Raw genomic sequence first — 18564 nt, forward strand, 5'->3', positions numbered from 1 at the left:
TGGGTTCACACACAGAGATCCTGACTGAAGCAACAAGGCAGAAGACCACAGCAGAGACCCCGATGTCCTCCTCCGGCCTCCTGTGCGGTCACACATAACCAGGTAGTCACACATCTACAAAAATATGAATAAAATATTTCTCAAGAGATGCATTTATGTTACTTGTAAAATCAGAACTCCTAGATGTAAATATGAAGCTATGCAAGTCAAAGGACAGAGATGATTTCATAATCCTCTGCAAAGTGGGAAGAAAATATTAGATGGTTTTAAAACATAAAAGTTGAAATATTGCTTGCTACTTTTTTTCTGTTATGGGTCTTTATTTTCATAAAAATGCAGGTCTCCCCATACACAAGTATTCACAAACACCACTTGCTGAGTTTCTTTTGTTTTGTTTTTGTTCTGCTGTGGTTTTTGAAACAGGATCTCACTAGGTAGTGCAGGCTGACCTTGAACTAAGCATCCTTCCTCAGCCTTCAGGGTGTTGGAAGTGCAAAAGTTTGCTGCCCTGCTGAACAAAATATTAAATACTCACCACATCTTTTGATTGACAAAAACATTATGCAGGGAGATTTCAAAAGATATTTTTACTTTTTATGCGTGTGTGTTTCCTGTTTTGTTTTTATGTTCTATTTTACCTTGACTGAAACAGGCTGAGGAGGGAAGGGTTTATAGGGACAGATTCTGTTGTCCCTCTTCAAGGGGAGTCAGGGCAGGAGCTCAGTGCTGGAACCTAGAGGCAGAAAGAAACTGAAGCACAGACCGTGGGAGAATGCTGCTTAATAGTTTGCTCTCCGGCTTGCTTAGCTCTCTCTCTTACTACAGGCCAGGCCCACCTGCCTAGGGATGGCACTCCCCACCGCTGGGCCTCCTGCATCAACTAGCCATAAATTTTAAAAAAGTACTGAGAAGGTATGCCCACTGGCCAATCTAATGGAAGCAATACCTCAATTAAGAGTAATTCTTCCAGCAGGGTATGGTGGCACATGACTTTAATTCCAGCACTCCAGAGGCTGAGGCAGGTGGATCTCTGAGTTCAGGGGCAGCCTCATGTACAGAGAGAGTTCCAGGACAGCCAGAGCTACACACAGAAGCCATGTCTCAAAAAGCCAAGAAATTCCCCTGTCCATGTGTGTCAAGGTTTGTGTCAGACTGACAAAAACTAACCAGCACCGTGTGTGTGTGTGTGTGTGTGTGTGTGTGTGTGTGTGTGTGTGTGTGTGTGTTGGAAGGGAGGTACATACCATGGCATGTATGTGGAAGTCTGTGGACAACTTTTTAGAATCAGCTCTCTCGCTCTGTCATGTGGGCAGGAGTCTAATGCACATCAGTGCTGTGAACAAAGCACCTTTACCTGATGAGCAATCTTGCCAACCCGTGGAGACATTTCGCTAAAGTGAAAACAATAAAAGCAGTGTAAGGGAAACAATATAGGAACCAATATGAGCAAGTAATTTTGAAAGAATCAAACTGCACAGTATGGGATGCAGAAAAAAATCATATAGCTCAGGCTTATGCTAGAATCTGCTTAATTAAATACTACAAGCACTGTTATACCTATAATTTGATTAAGCACACATGATCAATGGTGGAGCTACCAAGAAATCAGAATATTTGTTGAATGGCATGGTAGTAATAGGCAATGCTTGTTACAGGTATTTAGTTAAAGATAGAGCTGGACAGATATGGGCTAGCCTTGTACAATGAAGAGCTGACTCTCATCCCCTATTAACTCCAACAAAAAACAAACAAAACAAAACGAAACAAACAAATAAAAACCACCTTAGTTCCCGAATCCAGAATCTAATCTTACTTTATATATAAGCTCAAAAATGTTGTTTGTACATACGTATTGCATTTTTTTTGAGATATGAAACTAGTGTATAAATTGAGGGATACTGTTTTATTTGTTTGAGAGAGTTGCTTAACACCAAGTCTTATTTATTCAGCAGCCAAAACTGTCCATAACCCATTTAGCAGCTGAACCAGGGTTGAGTTGATTTAGGGTTGTTTTAAAAAAATCTGGCACCGGGGCTGGAGAGATGGCTCAGAGGTTAAGAGCACTGACTGTTCTTCCAGAGGTCCTGAGTTCAATTCCCAGCAACCACATGGTGGCTCACAACCATCTGTAATGAGATCTGGTGCCCTCTTCTGGCCTGCAGACATACATGCTGGATACATAATAAATAAATAAATCTTTAAAAAAAAAAAAAAAAAAAAAAAATCTGGCACCGCCAGCGGTGCTTTCTCAGTGTGAAGAGGAGAAAAATGCATACCCTCTTCCCCTTTCCAAAGGTGGTTCCTGGTCCCCCGGCTCAGGGAGGCTCAATGCTCCCCTTGTTTGGTGTGAGGCTGTGTGCTTGGTTCCTTGTTATGCAAAATAAATGCAAAAACCAAATGAGCCAGGCTTAGTGGCTTGTGCCTGCAATCCCAGCATTTACTAAACTGCCTGAGGACAGCTGAGTTTCAGGCCCATCAGCTCCAGACCCCCAAGACCAAGTTCTCAGCACAAAGGAGATTTACTTGCCCCAGAGGGACAGAGGGCAGGGAATAAGAGACAGAGACAGGAGAGAGAGGAGGAGGGAGAAGGGGAAAGGGACAGGGAGAGGGGGAGGGTTTGTCCTGGAGTGGTACAAGGACCGCCTCTGGATAGAGAGGAGGCAGATGAGGCCCATAGGAAAATGGCGGTTTGTAAAGGTAAAAGGGGAAACCCCCGTGTTAGGATGAGGTGTTTAATACCTTGACGGGCATGTTAATTAGGGTGGCTGCAGAGGGCTTTTGATTGCTGGACTTCAATACTTTGATAGCTGGACTTGACTTGGTGGTCAGCCTCAGGAGGAGGGAGTGGCCAAATAAGGGAGTAGAGCTTGGTGGTGGCTTTAGGAAGGTAATCTAATGGTTTTTTAGCAAGGCAAAAGGAATGCGGGGAGGACAAGGCCTGCCAGAGCCCTGTTCGCCATGTTCAGGACAGCTAGAGTCCCTTCACCTTTTCTCAGAAGAAACAAACATAAATAAATACAAAACTTCAGACCCTAGGCTAGCAATCGCTCATGTGCTTGCTAGAAGAAACCCACCTCAGACCCATGAATCAGAATGTGCATTTGATTAAATTATTCGAATGCACACTTAATAAATTAATTAATAGTTTATTGTGTTCTGAGAAAGGGTCTCATCCAACCTAGGCTGGCAATAAACTCAATGTATAGCTGAGGATGACTTGGAATTCCCACCCTCTTGCCTACACTCCCAAATTCTAGAATTAGAGGATTGCTCTACCTCCACTGCATCATGGGTTGCTGAGGATGGACCCCAGAGCTTCGTGCATGCTAAACACTGCACCAAATGGGCTATATCCCCAGCTCCCAGAAGCCCTGTGATCTCAGAAGCAATATGGCAGGGCCACATTGTAATAAGAACCACCAGTGTAGGCACATATAAATGTAAGAGGTAAACAGCAGTTAGATGAGAATTATTATACCTCTCACATCAAGCCACATCAGACACAGTGCAGACATCTGGCTCCCTTGTTATACAGAGTGGTCAGCAGATAATTTTGCAGATACTCTGTTTTATTTTAACTCCCTTTCTGTAATTTCTCTTTTATTACCAGTGTGTTATGTGCATTTTTGAAAGGATGAGTTAATTTCAAGATAATAAGGAAGATAGTTCCATTAGAAGACACACTGCTCTGTAGAGCTGAGGATCAGGATGTAGGCAGAAGTTTCTCTCCCACCAGCACTTTCAAATAAACACACTGAGGATTATACTAATTACAAATACTCGGCCCATAGCTCAGGCTTATTATTAACTAACTTACATTTTAAATTAACCCATACTTCTTATCTATGCTTTGCCACGTGGCTTGGTACCTTTTCTCAGTACGGCATGTCCATCTTGCTTCTCCCTGCTTCTCAAGACTCCTCAGAATTTGCCCTTCTTCCCAGAATTCTCCTAGTCTGGCTCTCCTGCCCAATCTCTCCTGCCCAGCTATTGGCCAATCAGTTCTTTATTAACCAATGAGAGTAATACATATTTACAGTGTACAAAGATTGCTCCACAGAATTTCCCCCGTTTGGTCTAATTAAAAAGGAAGGTTTTAACTTTAATATAGTAAAATTATATGCACAAAACAGCAATTAAGTAAGAATTACAATTACAATATCTAGTCCATTTTTATTTGGCAGAATTAAGGAAAATACTCCATTATCTATCTTATCTTGGTGAGTTTAAAGTTTTACATCTAATTTACTTTTTTTTATCATAACTAAGGAAAACAATAAATATAACTATTTAGTCTTCAGCTCCATCAACATCATCAGAAGGATAAAATGTTTCCTAATGATAGGGACATCAGGCCACCTGGGCAGTCACCCTAAGTTCTTCTGTGATGTTGAAGCATTCAGCTCTGGCCTACAGTCATGGTATATCTGATATGCTTTCCTGAGAAGCAGAGAGTTTTGAAGGATTGTTGTACCTTGTCTTGGCAAAGTTTGGTAGTCTCCTTTCTTGAGTCTTTCTGGTCCAGTTTGGATAGTCAGTTGAGGCAAGGGCAGTTTCTTTGGCCACATGGCTAGCTTTTGCCATAAAGAAAGCAAACTCCATATGGAGTTTCTTCAGTGCTCATTATCTTTTCTCAAGTAAATTGGTGCTGTCAGGAGCATACATGTCTCATTGTCATAAAAAAAAAACCTTATGTTATCAAAGCATCATAAATGCCATATTCTGTAGATCTCTGAGGTATTTGAAGACCACCTGTCTATCTAAAATGTATCTCTGTTTGATCTTGAAAACACACCTAACATGACTGTAAGTTTGACTATAATAGATTACTATTAATCTGTATTTCTTAATTATATGTTACATTTTAAAAATGAACTGCATAAACATTATACCCTAAACAAGAGTAGAAACAATATAACAAAATTAACTATAAATTTGTATCAAAATATAAAAATCCATACTAATGTAAAATATTTAAGACTAATAATTGCTTTTTTGCTTTAAAAGTAGATTCAATAATCTACCCTTTTATCCTATCATTTCTATATCCTCTTTTTCTTTTCAGAAAGAGATTCTTGAATCTAATCTCCTTTGCTCAGCTTTTTTTTTCTGACCATTACTAATAACATCTTGTAACCAACCCCCTTTAAATGATGACAAATACCCATAACCAATCTTTTGGGATTGTGGGCATAGTTCTCTAGACTACTTCCTGTTATTTGGGGGCACTGAAAATTTTTGGACCCTGAGAAAATTTAGAATATTGACTAAATCTTGACTGTAATAGTCTGTGAGGCTGGATCATCTCAGCCAGCAGCCTTGAACTGTTCTGGATGCAGAACTCTGAGGAAACTGCAACAGAGGCACTCTGAGAGGCTGGATTACCTAGACCATCTGTTTTCATTGGTGTCTTGTCTCCTTGTTCTGAAAATACATAAACTTTAAAAGGTAATATACATATCTGTATCAATACAAGTACAGACTGTACACTGTGCACAAGTCAGCCAAAGACGATTTTTTGTTTTATGTTTGAGAAGGTAAAATATACCTTCTCAATAAAATATATTTATTGTAGTTTTTCTAGGTTTATTTCTTATGTTTGTAGCCAGGATTTTTTTTTTGGGGGGGGAGAGGTTTCCTTGATCAAACCTGATCATCTTTACCTTTAATGAATCCACAGCCTTTTATTTTCTGTGGAAATAAAACCAGAATCTCTCTCTCAAAGTAATATATATTTTGACTTCCATTTTGAAGTCAAGACATTTTAAAAATATGTAGGTTGGTTTAATCCAGCAGCATTTATAATCAAATGTCTCTTAGCAGCGATCGCTCCTTCCTCAGCAGTCAAAAAATTCAACAAATAACATACAATATCCAAACTCTCTGTGTATTTTCTATCTTTCTGTGGCTTTTTCTTTTATATTACTTTACTCCCTTTTTAGGACTTTATTTATCATTTTAAAACTATATTTTTTAGTCTAAGACTGTATATACACTTTCTTTTCTCTCTCCCAAGCCTATGTATATTTTTAATCACACTGTAACCCATTTAGAGGTTTTTCCCCCATTTGGCTCTCTCTTTATTGCGTATGTATAATCTTTTTCTGACTGCATGAACAAAACCCACCATGCAGCATGCTGGCGCAGCTTGCACTGGCAGCTTAAGCCCACAGGCAGCAGCTGAGAGATGTCCCTCGGTACCCTCACCTGTGTGAGAGACTGTGGGGAACCCCCAAGCATCTTAGTTCACGAGGTACTGGAAGCTGCCAGGAGATGTGTCTCTGTACTGTGGCCAACATGAGAGACACCAGACTAGGAAGCCAAGTTTGGCTTTGTTTTTGTGTGTTTAGAACCTTTTAAAAGCTTTTTCAGGTCTTATGTGGATCTACACAGGATGGTGGGTGCTATTTGTAGGTGGAGTTTTCTTTCCCAAGTAATCACACAGAGGCTTATATTAATAACAAACGTTTGGCCAATAGCTCAGTCTTATTAGTGACCAGCTCTTACAATTTAAATTAACATATTTCTATTAATCTATGTATTGCCACGTGGCCCACAGCCTTACCTGTCCTCCAGCATGTCTTGCTCCCTCTGTGTCTCCTGGCAACTCCACTGACTCCTCCTTTTCCTCTCAGCAGTCTCCGTTTGGCTGTTCCATCTATACTTCCTGCTTGGCTACCAGACAGTTAGTTCTTTAATAACCAATGAGAGTAACACACATTCACAGTGTACAGAAGGATTATTCCACAGCACCAGGGAAGAAGGGGAAGTACACTAAGGAGGAAATGTATTACCTGTGCTCAGATTTTGAGAATAAAGAGAGTGTTATGCAGACAGGCTTATGCAAAACCTGTGCCAACACAAGTGAGGACAGACTGCTACTTTGGCTGCAGTAAATTTTGGATCCTTGGATTTTGTAAATAGCCCCATAAAGCACTCCCCTTGCTTTAATTCAGCGCACAAAACTCTTGCAGCAAAGATACAAAGTCAGGAGTCTGAAAACGGCTATCTAATGTCACTGACAGAGTACTAAGGTGCATAGACCGAAGGCTGTCTAGGCAGCCAGTGAGACAGCATGTCTAGGTATGTGTGTGAGGGTGTTTCCAAGAGAGATTTGCACAGGAGTCCAGTGACTGAGTGGAAGTCACTTAGCAGTGTCTTAGCTTGGGTTGCCATTGCTGTGATGAAGCACTGTGACCAAAAGCAACTTGGCGAGTGTGGTAGTGTGAATGCAATTGGCCCCCATAATCTCTCAGGGAGGGGCACTATTAGGAGGTGTGGCTTTGTTGGAGTGGGTATGGCCTTGTTGGAGGAAGTGTGTCACTGTGGGGGCAGGCTTTGAGGTTTCCTATGCTCAGGTTGTCACCCAGCATCTCAGTTGACTTCCTGTTGCCTGTAAGATGTAGGGCTCTCAGCTATTTTTCCAGCACCAAGTCTGCCTGCATGCTGCCATGCTTCCCACCATGATGATAGTGGACTAAACCTCTGAACTGTAAGTGAGTCCCCTCAATTAAATGCTTTCCTTATAGGAGTTGCTGTGGTCATGGTATCTCTTCACAGCCATAAAAACCCTAATCAATAAGAGGAAAGGGTTTAAGTGGCTTATGTTTCCACATCACTGTTTATTATTGAAGGAAGTCTGTAGCTAGAGTTTTCCTGCCTTGCCCACAGTCAGGACAAATCCTTGTCACCCGCCAGTCCCACAGCCACTCAGACCTAACCAAGTAAACACAGAGACTTATATTGCATACAAACTGTATGGCCGTGGCAGGCTTCTTGCTAACTGTGCTTATAGCTTAAATTAGTCCATTTCCATAAATCTATACCTTGCCACGTGGCTGGTGGCTTACCGGCATCTTCACATGCTGCTGGTCATGGCGGCAGCTGGCAGTGTCTCTCTGCTTCCGCCTTCTCTTTTCAGAATTCTCCTCTCTCCTTGTCCCACCTACTTCCTGCCTGGCCACTGGCCAACCAGTGTTTTATTTATTGACCAATCAGAGCAATTTGACATATAGACCGTCCCACAGCAGAAGTCAGGATGGGAACTCAAGCAGGGCAAGAACCTGGAGACAGGAGCTGATGCAGAGGCTGTGGAGGAGAGCTGCTTACTGGCTTGCTTCTCCTGTCTTGCTCAGCCTGCTTTCTTTTAGAACTGAGGACCACCAGCCCAGGGATGGTACCACCCACAATGGGCTGGGCCCTCTTCCATCAATCACTAATTAAGAAAATGCCTTATAGGCCTGCCTACAGCCTGATCTTATGGAGGCATTTTCTTAATCAAGGTTCCCTCCTTTCAGATGAGCCCAGCCTGCGTCAAGTTGACATAAAAACTATCCAGCACACAACAGCTTGGTGTGTCCAGCAGAAAGAACAAAATGGCAGGGGTATGACTAGTTGAGTCTCTCTGAGGTGGGACCTCCATTTTCTGCCCTTGGGTGCCTGCACGTCTGCAGGGTCCAGCCAAACTTTCAGACAGTCCTTGGTATAGAGGAGTGTGGATTGAGAAATAGAGACATGGGAAATAGAGACATAGTGTAAAGGAAAAAAGCAGACACACAGAATAGCATGGAGAGGGCTCTGGGTCAATACCACAGTCTCCCGAGTTTATTCCTCATGGGATTTTTATACGCCAGCAAGGGGAGAGGCAAAAGAGCGCTCTCTCTCTCTCTCTCTCTCTCTCTCTATATATATATATATATATATATATATATATATATATATATATCCCTATATCTATCTATCTATCTATCTATCTATCTATCTATCTATCTATCTATCTATCATCTATCTATCTATCTATCTATCTATCTATCATCTATCTATCTCAGACACTCTGGTTCAAGGTACAAAGTACAGACAAGTGTAAATACTTCCTTAGTTCTCAAAACATCTAGTAGCCACACCTTATGGCAAAATATCCTGTAATTAGGTCTTGAAGTATAAGACACCTGGTAACCATGCCTTTGGCCAAAACATTCTATTATGCAGTCTTACTGGGCAAAACAAGCTCAGACTCTCTGACCTTGAGTCAAGATGGAATAGGCCACCCTATGGAGTCTCTGTGGGCCCCCACACTTGTCTTGTTGAGAGCTGGGCATGAATTGGGACTTAGCAATTGCCTGGAGCTGTTTAGTCAGCTTTCTAGCCCTTGGTTTGGGAATAGCGCAGTGCGGAACTTCTCAGCCTCTGTACCTGGTAAATCTATATCTGTCTGTCTGTCGGTCTGTCTACCTATTGGCATGTGTCTGTTTGTCTGTCTGTCTGTCTGTCTATCTGTGTATATGTGTACAGGAGTTGTTTCTCTCCTTCCATCATGTGGGATCCTGGGATCAAACTCAGGTTGTTGGACTTGGCAGCAAGTCCCCTTATCACTGAGTCATCTCACGGGCCCCTAAATCTATATTTTGTATATCTCTATATAGTCTATTGGTCCTGCTGCTTCTACGGGTATGGTCTATAGTTAAGTGTCAAAATGTTAGTCAAATAATACACACACACACACACACACACACACACACACACACACACACCATGCACCCACGAACACAAATTTTTTTGTTTTATTTTGTGCTTCCCAGGAAGTCCTGGTTCCCAGGAGTAACATGAACTCATCTGAAACAGGGAGGAGACTGACAGGTGCTGTTCCTTCAGCCGGGTTGTGTAAGAAAGCTGCCTTGACTACCTTACAAGCTCAGGGCATGCATCTGAAAACACGGTTGTGTGTGCCCACAGGGTCCACGTTTGAGTGGGAAAATGAAAATTATGGCAGAGATGAAAATGATCTCTCTCCACCTTGGTTGTTAACTAATGTTTACCAATCAAACACTGCCCATGATTCTCTGGAGGTCCAAAAAGATGAGAAAGTACACAGGCAGGGACCCAGGTCAACCCTGAAAGATGCCAACATCACTAAGGGAAACTTTATGACAATCCATACCATTTCTAGTCCTTGTTTTAATTGAAAACATTTGCTGGTACCACAAACATGATTTCCTAAATCTGAACTAAATCTGGAGAGTGTGAAATCAAATGTTTGTGGAGATATTTGCTTAGGAACTGTAGAGTGTTAATGTGTAACCATCTTAGGGTAGATGATTTCAAGACCTAAAGGTGTGATATTGGCTTTCCAACTAAAACATCTCATCTTATTCTATCTTTATCTAGGGAAGATTGAAACACAGCTTGATGGGAAAGAAAATTTGTCTTTAGGGCCTACCAGACAGCACAGTGGTGGAGGCTGTGTATGCAGGCTTGATGGCCTGAGTGCTGTCCCGAGATCTGAGGTAGTAAGGAGCAACTCCAGAGAGATGTTTTCTGACCTTCACACATCCGTACTTTGGCATGTGAGTATTGTATGCACACATTCCACATACAATAAGTAGATACAATTTTTAAAAGAAAAACTGTCTTTAACTTTGGAACGGAATGCAGTCTGACACACATATTAGCCTAATGGTAGAACCACAGCTCAGACTGAAAAGACAAATAGAGCATTGTTTAGTGAAAGTTTAAAAATGCTGGCTCTGGGAACAGCTCAGTGGGTAGAGTCTGTGTCTAGCTTGCCTGAGCTCTGGGTTCAGTTCCCAGCACCGGGAAAACAGAGGCATGGTGACACATGTCTTTAATCCCGCCGCTCGGCAACGGTGGGAACACGAAGCAAGGTCGTTCTCAGCCACATAGTTAGTTGAAAGCAATCTGGGGTACACGAGAAACTGTCTCAAAGCAAAAGAAACCAACAAAAGCAGTAACGGGACTTCGGTGGCTCACTGATGTCTCTCCTCGTCCATCCCTCCATTGCTCAAGGGCTTTAACCCCAGCCATCTCTCCAGCCCCTATTATTGATTTAGTTAGACAAATTCTCACACTGTAGTTCAGGCTGTCCTGGAAAATCAGTGTGTAGTCCAGGCTAGCCTCAAACCTGTAGTAATCTTCCTGCCTCAGCCTTCCAAGTGCTGAGGTCACAGATAATAACCATGATACGTGGCTTGTGGCGGTTTTTGTTTGTTTGTTTGTTTTCTGCTCACTTTATGGAATTTTTCTGGGAACTGACCACAGTTGCTTTTATAGTAATTTGAGTGCAGCTGGAGTAAGACATACAACTGTTTTGCTCTAAAAAGCTTACCCACTTTTAAATGTCTTCATGCATATTTGCTTATTTAATATTTATCTTAGTTTGCCTAAGTGTGCAAATCTTAAACACACAGTTCAAAAAGTATGCCAACAGCAGAACTTTGGATGCTAGTTTATTTATTTATCTGTTTTTGAGATTGGATCTCAAGGGGTCCAGGCTGAGGACAATTCCCTTTGGGGCTAGGATGTTCTTAAACTTCCTAATCTCCTGCCTTCCTAATCTCCTGCCTTTACCTCCCAAGTTCTGGGTCACAGGCCCATGTCACCATGTCCACCCTGAGACTCCTTGAACTAAGGAAACTTAGAAACGTTGTACAGAAAGCTAAAATAAGGTTATAGTCAGGAACCTCCCTAGGCCCTTGTTGTAGAATATTATTTTAAGATGTGTTACTTTTGTTTATGTTGCATTTGTTTAACTCTGTGAAGCTGTGTTACTGTGCCTGTCTAAAACACCTGATGGTCTAATAAAGAGCTGAACGGCCAATGGTGGGGCAGGAGAAAAGATGGGCAGGGCTGGCAGGCAGAGAGAATATGTAGAAGGAGAAATCTGGAAGGAAAGAAGGGGTAGTAGCCAGAGAAGGAGGAGGACTCAGGGTCCAGCCACTCAGTTACACATAGAGAAAGAGTAAGATTTACAGAAGAGAACGGAAAAAGCCCAGAGGCCACAGGTAGATGGGATAATTTAGGTTAAAGAAAGCCTGCAAGAAAAGGCTGGGCAATCATAATTAAGAATAAGCCTCCATGTGTGATTTATTTGGGATCTGGGTGGTGCCCCCCTAAAGAGCAAAGCCAACAATATACCCTGGCAATGTCTGCACCATTTCTCACTCTCTCTGGAGGCTTTGAGTCTTTTTCATAGCTGTTTCTTTGTTTTTTAAGTTTTGGTTCTCAGCATGTGATTCTCTTCCACTCTGTATGCCCTTGTGGTTGAAGTGACTCATGCTAGCAGATGACTGAGAAGAGATCTTGCTCTACACCCTGTGTCTCCAGATGAACATGTCCATATTGCCTAATTAACATTGGTTTTGGATACAGGGTCTCATGTAACCCAGGCTAGCCTCAAACTTGCCATGTGGCCAAAGATAGCCTGAAGCTCAGGCTCTGCTGTCTCCTGGGTGCTGGGATCCAGGTGCGCACTCCCGCCTTGTGCAGCGTTGGGCTTCGTGCATGCTGGGCAAGCGTGCTATCACGGAACCGCACCACTAGCCCCTGATGGCCATGAATAGTGAAGTGCCTGTGAGTGAATGAAAGGTGAAAGCAGGTGGGATTAAATGAGAATGACCCCCATATAATTCTTGACCCCGTCGGTGGAGCTGTTTGGGTGGGATTAGGAGGTATGGGCTTGTTGGGGTGGGCGTGGCCTTGCTAGAGTGGGTGTGTCACTGGGGTGGGCCTTGAGGTTTTAAAAGCTTGTATCGGGCCCACTCTTGTCTCTGCATGCTCCTCGGATCAGATGGAAGCGCTCAGCTACTGCCTCAGGGTCGTGCCTGCCTCCTGCTGCCAGGCTGCTGCCAGATGATCATGGACCAATCCTCGGCAACTGTGAGCAAGCCCTGCTTAATGCTTCCTGCTATAAGATGTCTTGGTCATGGCGCCTCTTCAGAGCAATAGGAGAGTAACTAAGACAGGAGGAAGAAAGAAGGGGAGGAAGAAAGGAAGAAGGAAGGGGGAGGAGGAAGGAAGGAAGGAGGAAGGAAGGGGGAAGTGCAATGAATGGTTGTTTGGTGGAGTGGGTGACTTGGGGATCATGAAGATTATGCCAGAGAGAATCTAGGGGACAAGCAATGGCTTCGACTCTCCGTGTCTGAAGGAGAAAGATACCAGGGCTCAGAGTCAGGGTAAGGCAGGTGAATGGCAAGACCAGAGAGGCTCCAAGGAGTCAAAATAAAATTGGGAAGCCCAGCATCATGGTCTTGGCTATACAGTGAGTTCAAGGCCAGCTTGGGGTAACTTGAGACCCTATCTCATTAAAACAAAACACACAGAAAGCCCTATAGTTGTTGTCTTTTGGCTCTTCTCTTGGGGGGCATGCCACCTAGCTCCCTAATAAATCACACACAGGGGTTTATTCTTTTTTTCGCCCCCAAGAGAGGGTTTCTCTGTGTAGCTCTGGCTGTCCTGGAAATCACTCTGTAGACCAGGCTGGCCTCGAAACAGAGATCCACCCACCTTTGCCTCCCAAGTGTTGAGATTAAAGGCATGCACCACCACCATCCAGCTAATTCTTAATTATCAATGCCCGGCCTCAACTTGGCTTAGTTTCTTGCCAGCTTTCTTTAACTTATTCTGACTGCCTTTTGCCTCAGGGCTTTTCCCATTCTCTAGCTTCTGTAAATCTTACTCTTACTCCATGGCTCCCTGTGTAGTAGGGTGGCTGGCCCCTGGAGTCCTCCTCTGGCTGCTAGCTCTCCAATCCCTCTTCCAGATTTCTCCTTCTGTTTGTACTTTCTGCCTACCAGCCCCACCTATCCTTTCTCCCGCCTCACTATTGGCCAGTTCTTTATTAGACCATCAGGTGTTTTAGACAGGCACAGTAACACAGCTTCACAGAGTTAAACAAATGCATAAAGAAAATATAAAGAAAGGTAACACACCTAAAATATTCTACTACAAAGCTCCCTTCAGCTTATAGCTGGGAAATCTGCTGCATCACCATCTCTTGGTTTCATTAACGTCTCACTGATAAGCAGTAGTGCTAATCACTGTTCTCTATATTTATCGACCATTTATAAGGATGTGTCTGTGTTCATCACCTGACTTTCTCTCTCTCTCTCTCTCTCTCTCTCTCTCTCTCTCTCTCTCTCTCTCTCTCTCTCTCGTTTCCTTTGAGACAGGATCCTACTATGAACCTCTGGCTGTTCTGGAACTCACTGTATAGACCACACTGGTCTCAAATCTGTAGCAATCCTCCTGCTTCTGCTTCTGTGGTGCTAAAATTACAGATGTTCATCAGGATGATCAACTTATTTGTGTATGTATTGACTGATTTTGTTTTAAACTTTTCTGACATTTTTTATTTATTTGGGGAGGGAGGGAGAGACGGTGTGTGTGTGTGTGTGTGTGTGTGTGTGTGTGTGTGCCATGCTGCAGATGTGGGAGCACTTGTGCTTGTGGAGGTCAGAAGACAACTTTCCACAGGGATGAACTCATTTCAGCAGCTTTGGTGGTTGTCTCACTTGCTTGATTTACTGTTGTTTTGAGACAGGGTCTCCTGAAGCCCAGGCTTGTTTGGAATTCAATACAGAGTTGAGGGTGACCTTGAACTCCTGATGCTCCCACCTCCACTTCCCAAGTGCTAGGATCATAGTCATGCACCAGTAGGCCTGACTTTGGAGAGTACTTTTGTAGTATCAGGGAGTCTTTGAAATGTTTATCTACATTGGTTTTCTTTCAACGATCTACCCGAAGAGTTAAGGGATCTTGACCCAGGTGATAAATCCAGTGTTTGTCCCAGCATCCATTTGTAAACTGCAAACGATTCTGAAAGTATTCTAGAAACCATAAGGATGTAGTTATACTCTTCGGCCATTTAAACTATATTTAAACAAAGTTTAATGACAATTAAACTTAATTTATAAATAGTGAGATAAAAATGATTCAAAACTGTCTGTACAGTATTTTTTTCAGCACACTAAACTTCATATGATTTATTTTAAAAGATTGCTGGTTCCAGATAATTAAAAACCACAAACTGTATGGCAGCAACTATAATACACAGGTTTTTTTTTTTTAAAGGGTTTCTTTCATTATCACATAACAATGGAATATAATTTTTAAAAATACAAATGGCATTTATAGCATAAGGCTCTGTGATAGAATCAGCAAATTAAAGATAAACATCAGAGAAAGGTTCTGAAAAGTAAGGCGTGTCCTGTTAGAATTGACTTCTTCCTTTCTAACAGTGACTGATTTACAGATACTAATAGGTCCAAACAAAAAGTTTCTGGAACTCCTAGAAAATAATTAAACTTCAGTAGTAGTAACTAATGAGGTTGGACTATCATGGCAAGCTAACATTTAACTTGTTGGTACCCAATGGCTCCTTTTTAGAGTTTATTACACTTGAAACAATATGGCAGAAATCTCAAAAGTTTACTCATTAAATATAGTTTAATTTTTTTTTTTACAGATCTCGTTTTGAAAATTAATTCATATATGCTGCAACTTCAGAAGTTTGAATTCAAACTCAGGTGTGAAGGCAGAGCCAGGAAAGCCGTATCCGGTGCTCTGTCTGTTTTCTGTACAAGTCAGTACACGGCTCTTCTGTGATACAACACAAAACGGTGATCCTAAACATATTCAAGTAAAGGCAGAAAATACATTGCTAGTTGAGGCAGATCATGCTAAAATATAATTCACAATGATTAGTTTGTGCATTTATGATGGTTAATAATAGTTTTAATCAATGAAATAATACAAATTAGATTTGCAGCATTTTTACTGTCTTTTGTACGAAGCATAAGTTGCTTTGAAAAATAAGACTGGAAAAAGTGAATGACTCACTCTTTTCTCTTCATGTTACCCATCCAGCCATATAACTGCAAACAAATCAATACAGTACCAGGATTCTTCACATTAAATGAAGACAAACACAAAGGAAGTAGATAACAGGTGAACTGCCAGTTACCATCAACTCAAGCTTTTTAAAAACATGAAGATTACAAGCCAAAATAAACATCTGATTTAAAACTGCTACTCAAGATAACTCGATTGTCCTTTTACACTTTGAGACTGGTAAGAACTAGATCTTTAAAAACCTGAAGAGGAGTTTGTCAGAGGAGAAAATCCTCCTCTGCTTTAAAATAATTCAACTGGTTAGGATACGCACAACTCCTGCGTTGGCTGGCATGGAAGCAGGTGTTCTGTCAGAGAAACAATCCATCTCCCCAGAAGCAGTTTCTTCCAGCCAATGTACACCAGTATAAATCTGCTTACCCATGATTGAAACTGCAGTGACCCTCCACAGAGCAGCTCGGGACACGTCACCCGAAAAGATCTTCCAAATCATTGCTAGCTGAACTGCTGCTGGTCATGGTGGTTGGTGGCTGTGCAAAGTTCTGTGGGTTGAAGAAGGGATTGCCCTGCATCCCAAAGGCAGCCTGGCCCATCACATTCACCTGTGTGCCCACGGCTGTGCTGCTCATACCCGGGGAACCTGGAGGAGGTACAAACTGATTCAGCCACTGATTTGGTTTCTGTTGGGAGAGCTGGTTCATGCTAACTTTGGGTTTCTGAGAGCCAAAGATATTATTAAGGGCAGACCTAAAGAAGTTTTGGTTCAGACTGACCGGCATGTTGAACCCTGAATTCTGAAAGCTCATGTTGGCATTTAGGCCATTTGTCGAATTTCTCTTTGTATTATCAGTTGGTGTAGAAAACATCATGCTGAGGCCCACGGAAGGAACGGATGTGAAGGTACTTGAAGCAGAAAGCTGAGGAGTGCTAACAGTAAGGCTGGTCAAAGAGATCACATTGTCCATCAGCCTATCTGTCAAGTTCTTAGTCTGTTTGATGGGTGCCATGGGCATGTGGACTTGGGCCTTAAGCAGCTGCTGGCTTTTCAGCTTCTGGGCTTGCTCCTGTTCTCTGTTTTTCTTCAAGTGTAAGTGATGCTCTTTTCTGTTTATTCTGCAGTCCATCTTCTTTATTTTCTGATTCACCACCAGTTAGAACCTCTGCTCCAATGTTGTTGAAGACCTTGTCAGTCTGACTTCCAGCATGTGTAGCGTTTGTCTCCTCAGAAGCATTCATTTGATTTCCTATGTCCAAAGACCTCTGCTGCTCCTGCATCACGTGAAGCTGCTCCAGCTTAGGCCTGTGTTCAGACTCCAGTCTGCTCAGCATCTCCTTTATGACCGCAATGAACTGAACTGATTGAGATTAAGGTTGTTTTCAATACTCAGGGGTATGAGATGAGGCAGTACTTTTCCAGCCAGCTGCTCTTTGGTGATTCCCAATTTCTTATGAGTAAAAGTACATTAATAAATAACTATAATTCCCATGAGGACCACAGGCTCCTTAGAGGAAATATGTTGTAAGAAGGGTAGGATATCATCAAGGACAAACCATTCATCCAAATATTCCAAAATCTTTCCTAAACACACTAATAAATTCACACGGACAGCAATGTTTGTAAACAGGCATTTTTAATTCTTAGAATCAAAGCATTTTTCATGGAAGGGTAGTCTATAAGATTTGCAAAAGTTGGGATGATGTTTAGATAGAGCTCCTGGATCTGAATGGAAGGAGCCTCCAGGGCTCTGTAGACCATGGGTAGGACACTGTTCTTTATCTCATGGGGGGGGGGGGTTGTTAGGAGCAAATCCACTTTTTGTAGAAAATTAACAAAATCTGGATTGGCTCCTGCTGTTTAAATACAGGACCAAATTCAGGTAGAATTAATTTGACATATTCTTCTTTGGTACATTCCTCAGCAACCAGTGAAACATTAGGCAAAACAAAGGGGACCATATCCAGGTTTACAAATTCTGAAGTCAAAGTATCCAAAATTCTCTGCATGATGACATGCTTAGACAGCTTTGGTAGAACCTTTGGCAATCCTCTGAAGAACTGTGATTTCTGAAGATTATCTCTTTGGAATAAGGTATCAAAATATTGAAGTGTGACTGCACCAACATCACCAAAGGAGGGACTTTTGGTCATTTGATCTGTGTCAGTTCTTACAGTTGGAGTTACATTTAGCAAGAGTTTCACATGTTCACCAACTTCCTCAGGTATACTTGTAAGGGAACTAGATCCTAAACGACTCAGCTGATCCAGCTGGCTACTGAAACTCTTATAAATATCTTGCTTGTTGACTCCAAATATAGTTTTCCTTTATTAAAGACAGCATACATAACAGTTCCTAAAGAGTACATACACTGGCTGTTTCACAGCTCACGGAGAGGGTGTATTCAGAAGCCAAGTATTCAGGACTTGGAAGACACAATGATGGTAAGTTTGGGTCCCACTCTTTACAAGGAAACTTGGGCTCTTGCTCAGAAGGATTGCTTAATGACCCACAAAAATCGAAACCCATTATTTTCCAGGCTCCGCTTTTATTCAAAATTATGTTTTCAGGAGCAGCCTTTCCATGAACCATTTTCACACTGCTATGCAGAAATGGTGATCGTTCAGAAACCTGAAGCAAGCCGCACTTCATTTCTGCGTCATAAAGTTTATAATCCTTAATGTCTGGCGATATTGAAGAGGGTAGATTTTCCCAGTTACCAACAACATTGGCTAAACTGGCAAAAACTGCTTCTGTACAAAATGCCAAGCAATCCCTTGACTCTTCTAAAGGATGCTGGACAGTAAGAAGTTGAGGGTGGTATATGTAGCCTGGTGAGCTGCTGGACTCCTCGTTTTAAAGAATCAATGATTTGATCCTTTTCAAATTTTTGATATTTATCAATCAGCTTTTTATCAAAGACA

General features: G+C 42.1%; 1 pseudogene; it reads right to left on the reverse strand.

The window, feature by feature from the left end:
• Positions 1-16055: 16055 nt before the first annotated feature.
• On the reverse strand, positions 16056-18307 carry LOC114697545 (annotated as a pseudogene).
• Positions 18308-18564: the final 257 nt, after the last annotated feature.

The sequence above is a fragment of the Peromyscus leucopus genome, chromosome 6 (assembly GCF_004664715.2).
Source record: "Peromyscus leucopus breed LL Stock chromosome 6, UCI_PerLeu_2.1, whole genome shotgun sequence".
Taxonomy (NCBI): domain Eukaryota; kingdom Metazoa; phylum Chordata; class Mammalia; order Rodentia; family Cricetidae; genus Peromyscus; species Peromyscus leucopus.